This window comes from Furipterus horrens, unplaced genomic scaffold, assembly GCF_987537825.1.
Source record: "Furipterus horrens unplaced genomic scaffold, mFurHor1.1.pri manual_scaffold_10, whole genome shotgun sequence".
Classification (NCBI taxonomy): domain Eukaryota; kingdom Metazoa; phylum Chordata; class Mammalia; order Chiroptera; family Furipteridae; genus Furipterus; species Furipterus horrens.
The window spans coordinates 74,661,996-74,671,051 of NW_028327180.1; the positions used below are offsets into that span (position 1 = coordinate 74,661,996).

The 9,056-nt window shown below is 43.3% G+C and overlaps 1 protein-coding gene across 3 annotated transcripts in view; it reads right to left on the reverse strand.

Annotated features, from left to right (window-relative positions):
• Positions 1–1,759, reverse strand: part of MATR3 (matrin 3) — a 51,126-nt gene extending 49,367 nt beyond the window's left edge. The window contains exon 1 of one of the 3 annotated variants that reach the window (XM_090288217.1): positions 1,698–1,759. The gene's annotated coding sequence lies outside the window, so the exon portion shown is untranslated. Of the gene's footprint in view, positions 1–1,635 lie in introns of all 3 variants that reach the window. The other 2 variants (XM_090288222.1, XM_090288218.1) reach the window with 2 other exon arrangements.
• Positions 1,760–9,056: the final 7,297 nt, after the last annotated feature.

Here is a 9,056-nt window from a genome sequence, read left to right on the forward strand (position 1 = left end):
CACATACAAGAGGCAACCAATAGGTGTTTCTTTCTCATGTTGCCCCCCTCTCTTTCTCCCTACCTTCCCCTGTCTAAAAAGTAAATAAAATCTTTAAAAAACAAAACCATAACTGTGAGGCCTGAGCCACAGAAAAAATAGCAGGAGATAATTTTGCCTTGGTTAGCATTATTTTCACATGTTATTGGTACTTTTGTCCCACAGCAGTTCAACAGGAGCAAATAAATGGTCTGGTAAATAAGTATCAGGAAGCTTAACGGCCAAGAAACAGCTGACAAGTAACTTAAAAGTCTCTATCTCAATCTCCTCATTTGTAAAATTGGAATGTTATTAATAGTACTCTGTATATAAGGTAGTTAGGAAGCTTAAATGGAATATAAATTATGCCCATAGGATGAAATCTGGTATAGAACAGGCACGCAGTAAACACTTGCTGTTATCAGGAACTACATTGCAGGCAAGGAGATCATGGATATAAGTGAGTAGAAGGGAAAAGTTGCCCTAACTGGTGTGGCTCAGTGGGTTGAGTGTAGTCCAGCAAGCCGAAAGGCCACAGGTTCATTCGAGGTCCGGGCACATGCCTGGGTTGCGGGGTTCCTGGTTGGGGGCGGTCAAGAGGCAACCAATCAATGTTTCACACATCCATGTTTCTCTTCCTCTTTAGACTCCCATCCTTCCCCCATCTCTAAAAATAAGTAAAAGCGAAGAATATATGAAAGGGTGAGGCAGGAGAGCTTGTATGTAGGACCCATGGGCATGGACTCTGGGGGATGGGGGGCTGTTGGGGGAGGGGGGCTGCTGGGCGGAGGGGAGCAAAGGGGAAAAATTTAGAACTATTGTAACAATATAACCAATAAAATATACTTTAAAAAAAAAGTAAAAGCTTTAAAAAGGGGGGAAAGTTACCACGGGAAAGCAATGGGCAGTGAAAACTGGAAAGCTGGTTAAAACTAGGTTATGGAGGGTCTCAATTATGGGATCTCTTTAAGAACTATAAAAGCAACTCTTGAGAAACATAATTTTATGCAATAATGGATGTGAAAGGGATCATCCTGACTAGCTTTGTGTGGTGGGGGGCAGTGGGAGCCAAGAACTTTGAAAGGAACTTGAGACAGGTTGACATTATTGCCAAAGATTTCAACTACTGGTTGAAAACAACCAAAATATTTGCAAGAATGTTAGTAAACATTCCTATCTACTCACTCTTATAATTTATCTTTTTAATATAAGGGTAGGGTACCTAAGACCATACCTTTTTCCAGCCATCTGTAATTTCACTCCTAACCTCCTCCAAATAATTTAGAGGAAAAGTAAACTACAGGGGATTCACTGTCCAGGATTAAAAAATGATCTAAAAACGGCCTGCCCCTTTCAGGGGCTTGGGTTGAAGGAACTGACAAACTCCACCGGACACGTGTTCCTCACAACGCTTCTCAGGTCTCTGGCCCTCATGCCTGGGGAGTGAGGCTCACCGCAACCAGCTCTACGTGACTCTCCACGGACAAAAGGGATGGCAGAAAACAGGGGACGACTCTAGGGCTACGATGTCCCTGTGTCTATTTAAGATGCCCTCCAAACCCCGGGTCACGAGGAAACGAACTCCATTTTCTCCTCGTGCTTTGAAAGAAGCCTCACCCCACAGATGCCTCGCGTCCCCGGCTGGTAATCTCCAAGGCTTCTTCCCACTTGGCTCTTACCCGCAACTGTCCGGAGCTCGGCGGGGCCACTCCAACCTCCGCCGAGGCCACAGAGAAAAAGGAAGCGAAAAGCCGAGAGGAGCCCCGCCCCGGGGAGGTTGCAGGGCGGGGCCCCAGTGAGCTGGGCCCGGAAGCCCCGCCCAGGAAAGACGGAGTTGGAAAAATGCGAATGCGGAGGCATTAGTGAGCATATACTCCTTATAGGAGTTAAATCCCAGAAGAAAAAGGGTAGGAATCCGAACAAGGACTGCGTTTATTTGACTCTCATCCCCTTTGTTGCTTACGGATGGAAGGGGTGCTGAGTTTGGAATTGCTAAAGAGAAAACCTGGTGTGTCCTAGTGTGACTGTGCTTTCTGCCTACCTACACCGAACGCCTCCGGGATGCCGGTTCTCAAACGTGGGTCGCCTTTCGGTTCCTGCAGGCCCAACCCACGCTTTTCCATCTCCCACGCAGATTCTTTTTCTGGCTTTCCCTGCTGCACTCTCAGTCGACTAATGGATCGCCCACCCACAAAGGTCACCTTGGTTTTCAGAATATCTAGTAGGTTTTCGTATATATTATGCCTGTTCCTCCTACAGCCTAACCCTGCGGGACTACATCCCTGGTGCCTGTAGTGGGATCCTTAGCTAAGCTGCAGCAGCTAAAAAACACTGGCTTTCTCTGCTAGACTTACACCGTGGCACAGTCAGCCAGAGAGGCCACATTCTCAGTCTGGACAGATTGCTCACCAAATTACCAGCATTCCCCAAATTCTAGAGCCCCCCTCTTCCTCTCCTCCGCAGCAGTCCACCGGCACCTTTGCCAGGCGAGCTCTTGGGAAACACCCACTGCCCTTGACACCTACCAACATGTTTTATTATCTTACCTCAGCTTTTTCGTAATGGAAAAAAAAAAATATGCTTCCTGTGCACACAGACCTCTGCAGAAAAAGCCCAAAGCCCTAAATTTATTCTAGCAAGATACCCTGTGTTGGAAGGCCAGAGAGCCACTGGAGAAGTGCCAGCAACAAATTCCAGTTTTGTTGGAGTTAGACACAGGCTGTGATTGGAAAAGGATTACATAAATACAGTAATTTAGAAAGTCACACGAGCCGTCCTGGCCTGGTAGGCAGGAGCTCTGCTTTGCAGTTAAATAGGAATGTGGCTGAAGACTACTGCCATAATCAATGTGCTCATCCAACTGTCACAGTGTATTCATAAAGAAAGGTTATGAAAGTATAAAACCTGGCAGATTGAGTGGGTAATTGTCCTGTGGAGCTCTGCTAAAGGATAACTTGCATTGGTATCTCATATATTTTGCCTTCTTTCCTTCCAACACTCAAAAGGGAGAAGACAGAGCTACCCTGAGGATTCATGAAAAGGAAAGATGAGGTTTGTGTGTTTTCAGAGAAGAATCAGGAAGTAATTGAGGCTAGGGAGGTAGTAAGACCTTTGGGGAGAGAGGGACCAATGACCTGGTGTCAACTGGATTCACAGATTAGTCCAGGTCAAAGGCAGGATTATATGGAGGGAAGGCCAGCCATTATGAGTAAGACTGAGCAATGGGCCATGTTCTTATGTTATGTTGAAAAGATGGATACCATTTTTAGGTATAGGCCAGTCAGTGTGTCTTTTGGAGGAAAACCTAGATTATGATTTTTTCATTTCCTAAAAATCTTTCATACTCAACCTTCTTAACTTCCATCCTTTTAAATTCTGAATTCATTTTGGTGGGTTAATTTATGTGATCTTCTATCTGTAATAACTACTTTTCTACTTGTTTGCTTGTTTCTTGAAGACAAAATAGTTAGGAATAATAACAAAAAAGAAAAGAAATAATTCCAGAAAAAAATGCAGCCAGAGGAAAAGCAAAGGATTAAGGTAGGTCCATTAGTTCTGAGTTTGACCTCATAACTGAAAGGCTGGCCCCAAGGGATAGTAGGTCTGCAACCTGCTTGCCTGTCTTTCCCTTTCTCCATCTTTTCTCTTCTTTTTGTTTCCCTCCTTGATGCCTTTTGCCCCCAAGACTGTGTTTTTCCTATCCTCCCTGGACAGGAACCACCAGTAGAGAAATACTGTATTTAATCATTTGTTCAGTCAGTCAATCAACATGTATTAAGCATCTACCAACCATTTGCCAGACCCTGTTCAGGCACTGCAGAGCAATAGAGATCATTTTCTGACAAAAGCTTACAATCTAGTGGGGAAGAAAGATGAGTATAGGTATCCTTGGCATATGTCATGGGACAGCTAACCTAGCCTGGGGAGTCAGGGAGAGTACTAGAAAAGGCAGTATTCCCTCTGGCTGATCCTAAGAGCTTAGAGTAGAAGAGAGATTTCTTCACCATCTATGTCTTCCTCAAGCTGCTGCTCTCTGTAATAGCTACCCAAGTTAGAGTTGGGCCCTGCAGTTGTTTTTATTATTTCTCAAAAACATAGTTGGATTGGCAGGGATATAGAGAAATTAAAACCCACGTACACTACTGGTGAGAATGTAAATGGTGTAGCCACTTTGGAAAACAGTCTGGCAGTTCCTCAAATGATTAAACATAGTTACTTTATGACTCAGCATTTCCACTTCTGGGTATGTACCCAAGAAAATGAAATTATATGTCCACACAAAAACTTGTACACAAATGTTCACAGTAGCATTATCCATAGTAACTGAAAAGTTGAAATAACCCAAATATTCATTAACTGACACATGGATAAACAATGTAGTATATCCGTAAGGTAGAATATTATTTGGCCTTAAAAAAGAATGAATGAACCTTGAAAACATTATATTAAAGAAGCCAGGCCATATATTGTTTGATTCCATTCATTTGAAAGTGCAGATTAGGAAAATCTACAGAAACAAATAGTAAATTCAGGGTTGCTTAGGTCTGGGGGTTGTTGGGGATGGGGTTATAGCTAAAGGTTATGGGATTTCTTTTTAAAGTGATAAAAATGCTCTAAAATTGTGGTGATGGTTTCACATATCTGTGACTATGGTAAAAACCATTGCGTAGTACACTTTAAGTAGGTGAATTGGATATCATGTTGTTACAGAGTGAGGTCCCCAAAAACTCCCACAGCCCACAACTTGGGAATGGGGTATAGGACTCAGTGGAGCACAGTCATTTTCCTGAGAGATACCTAGTTTCTTAATATGTAGATAGCTATCGCTGGCTGGTTTAGCTCAGTGGATTGAGTGTCGGCCTGCGAGCTAAGTGTCGCTGGTTCGATCTTCCAGTCAGGGCACATCAGAGAAGGAAAACTCTGACTCCAAAAAACCTCCGCTGCCTTGCGGCATACCTCTTCAGGGGAAAGGCTAAGGGAGTAAACCCCGACAGAAAATCCGGAGCCGGAGTCCCTAAGGCGGTTTGACGTTGTAGTCAACTCCGGCAACTCCTGCGGCGCACCTGAAGCCAAGCTGTATCGACTCCGTCTTTCCCTTGGACCCTTCAGCTGCGAAGAGAGGGGGGGTCTGCTGCATGGGCAACAGCAGACCCTCCATATCACCCTGCCCAGGCTCTGTAGCTTCAGCGTCATCGCAAGATGTCGATTCAACATGGGAGGAGACAGATACCATGTCACTCCCGAGTCGGACTGCACAGCCATTCTCGGCGGTGCAGATAGACTCTTAAGAAGCTACATCATCGTCTCTCGAGACGGACGGCTGCCGACGAGATAGCTATCGCCATTTCACATGCCAAGAAGACTCCAGAATGGTGACAAAAAGCTTATGGGGCCTGTGTAAAATTCTACAAGTGGCTGTGACTGGTCACCACATACTGGCTGCGTCACAGGCTACGATCGGGCATTTAAAAATAAGGTGGCAGCCATTTAAGTGGGGGGGACTCCATGCGGTTTGCAAGGAGGTAGAAAGAGAGCCACGAAGTGGGAAGAGAGCAAAAGCACCTCACCAGTCAGCCTTAAGGTCGGGTGGGAAAAAGGTGCCACATGGTTCTGGATTAAGAGCTGAAAACACCATGACACAGGCAAAACCTCCCCAATCAGGCACGAATGATTGGGAGCTGCCGGTAAAGCTGAACTGTGTCTGGGAAATACAAAGCCACGGACTTCTGTTTTCCCAGAGGGAAACGGTACCTCTGACTTTATGTTCTAAAATTAGCCGAGTTTGGCAGGCGGAGGCAGAACTATGTGTTTGTGGGTGTTTTAAAGAAAACAAGACTTAATGGCAGAAATCCACCATTAATCTAAATCTGTATAACCTTTAAATAAACCCTTTCCTTTTCACCAAACTCTTGTATTGGGAGTTATGCTTTTTGGCGGCGGGCAATCAAGCCCCTCATAACTGAACAGCCTGTGGGTTCTGTTTCCATCTGGGCAGCCCATGGGTTCTGTTTCAGTGTGACTTACAGTGCAACAAAGCTATTAAAACAACAACAATGAAAGCATGTTTGGGGACCTGAAAAATCTGCAATTCTGATTCAGATTGTGGGCTTCATGGCCATTGCTTATTTTAAGGACTAGAGAGGACTTTTTATTCTGGGTCCTGTGTCCTCTTTGAGCTCCTTCCTCTGTATACAGAGAAACTTAATGCATTTGTGTGGGCAGCACTAGCAGATACAAAAGGGTAGATTGTGCATTCCCATACTTCCCCTCCCTCATAATGATTGATGCCCTCATAATTATTTTGTTTAACCTTTATAGTGTACCTAATGTGTAAAAGGTATATGGACCTGAAAGAACCAGCATCTCTTCATTCCCTCCAATGGTTGAAATTAAATTATTAATATAAAATCCTCCATATAAACAAATAAAGCTCTTTAGAAGATAGGCAATGTGGGACAAAGAATAGTTGCAAAGCATCCTGGGATTCTGGACTCCCTCTACGGCACTTAGGGAAATATAATGGTGACATCAGCTAGAGCAAAACCAATTCCCAGGCTTTCTTGATATTGAGCAAGTTCCAAAACTTAGCTCTCTCCTCGCTTGCCTCCAATCACCCGTTCATTTGATTTCTAGACTCAATTAGTCTATTTCCATACCCCTCATTTTCTCACCATCTCCACCCCCACAATGTCCAAATTGGTCCTCCAACACTAAAACCATTAGCCGGAAATTCATTAGCTGAACACATGGGAAATTACAGAGGAGATTTGTCACTTAGGCTCAAATATAGAAAGTAATTTAAAAAGGACAGTGGTGAGAGGCTATATTTATCTTGCTTGTTTGTGCTGAGTTTTATCTTATTGCCTCTCATTCTCTTCCTGGCTACCTCATTTTTTTCCTTGCTTCTTTTTAAGATAAACGTTGGCCTTTTAATCTTTGTCTCAGTTTCTCTTATCTTACTTTGTAGATTCTCCTCTTTCTGCCTTCGTCATCCATTCACTCATTCAACAAATATTGCGTGTCTACTATGTAGCAGGCCTGGTGCTAGGCATTAAGAGGGATGTAGTAATGAATAAGACAGGCACAGTCCTTTTCATGATGGAGATTGCAGTCTGATGAGGCAGGTGGAGTGAATTCAGACATGGTTACAGGAAAGGCTTAAGGGAGTTAATTGCACTTTTCTGATGCTTAGTTTACCCTGCAGTAAATAAATGGGCATGAGAAAATAGCCAGAATCTTAGCGTGTTTGTGGGGTTAGAGAATAAACAAAATATATTACAGGAATGCAAGGGAATGGAAGACACGGGTTTCTGTGTGATATATACAAGTCCCCTGGGTAGAGAGAACATGGATTTGGGAGTCACCACTTACATATTAGCTATTTGACTTAAGGAAAGTAACCTCTGGATCTCAGTTTGCTCACCTGTAAAATGGGAATTGTAATCTCTAAATTTTAGGTTGTTATGAAGATTTAATGAGGTATCATATTTAAGAAGCCAGGCAAGTGCCCAATGTATGTCACTTCCTTTAACATTATCTCCCTATTCCACCTTTGAATCCCACAATTAAAAAAAAAAATCCTCTCTCTCCCAACTGGTGGGAAATGAGGTTCTTCAAATGGTATTCACCAATCATATAACCGGAGAGATAGGTTGTTACCATATTTGTTATTATACATGCAACATATGACAGATCACTCTCTTCTTCTGGGATAAGGGAAAGGAAGTAAAAAATGAAATTATAGGGAAAAGATTGAAATGAGATATAACAAAGGACTTCCTCACTATGAGGGTGGAAATCTGAGTGGATGCCAGTGAGAGCTACAAAATCTTCTTTTCTAAGAGTATCTGTTCGGACTGGGCTGAGGCAGGCCTACCTTGCAGTGGAGAATAAACATGCCAACCTCTTCAGGTTCCATTTAGTCTAGAAAATCTTTGGAGGAGAAATTGCTATTTCCCTTCCTTTCTCAAGCCAGGCATGCTCTGGGGAGATGAATGCTGTCAGACAGGCTTATTGCTCACAAGAAAATGAAAAATGGCAGCTGCCATTTCAGGCACTTAATAAGTCCACTAAATTGAGAAGCTGCTGATTTGGTTTACCTGATTCCTCCTCTCTGATAAAGAAGAAATCTCTTCTATCAGTGGTTCTTTGAAGCTAAAAAGGGAGGCTAAGCTCCAACTGCGGAAATTGACAGAGACAACATTCAAAGGAATAAGCTGGCTCAGTGGGCAGCACCAGGATTCCTGAATTTCCAACCTCACCCCCACCCCTGGGAAATTTCAGGTTGCCTTTGTTCTGCAGAGTTCTTTCCAAAGGGGGTGAGTTTAGTTGTCCTTTATTCCTCCAAAATCGTTTTTCTTTCTTCTTATATCTCCTTTCCTCGTTCGGTTTCCTTTTCTCTTCTCTTGTGCCTCCTTTTCCTTTTTCTCCTCCTCCTCCCTCCTTGCTCCCTTCTTCTCTCACCTCCAAATCTCCATTTCAGCTGTTGGATCTCCTCGCCCACCCCAACTGGGATTTCTGTTTGAAGAACTTTAGAATTTCTTCTTGATCTAAAGCACTATCCTGATAACAAGGGCAATGCTCTTAGACAGCCATGTTTCTCCAAATGCAGCAGATTCCTTGGGGAAAGACTTTTCTTGCAGGATTTTCAGGGTCTTTCATATGCTAATGTGAATTGTGAATGTCTGAGGGGTCATTAAAAATTGAAACCCACATTTCCCAAACCTCTTAGACCTCCCCCCCACCCCCACAGAGCTTATTCTGGGATGTGGTCTTTGGAACACATTTCAGAAATACTTATCATATGTTAGAATTTTAAAAAAATACTGTAATATTAATCATCATTTGATTTCTACAAATAACAAAATAAAACCTCACTTTACAGGTGAGTAAAACTGAGGCCCAGAGAGGTTACATGCCTGGCTCATAGTAAAATAGCTAGCCAGCAAGCAACAAAGGCAGGTCTTCTCATTTATGACTCTAGTCTCTCTGCACTGCCTGGTACCAGTGCATTTAAGTATAATATGTATGTGACATCA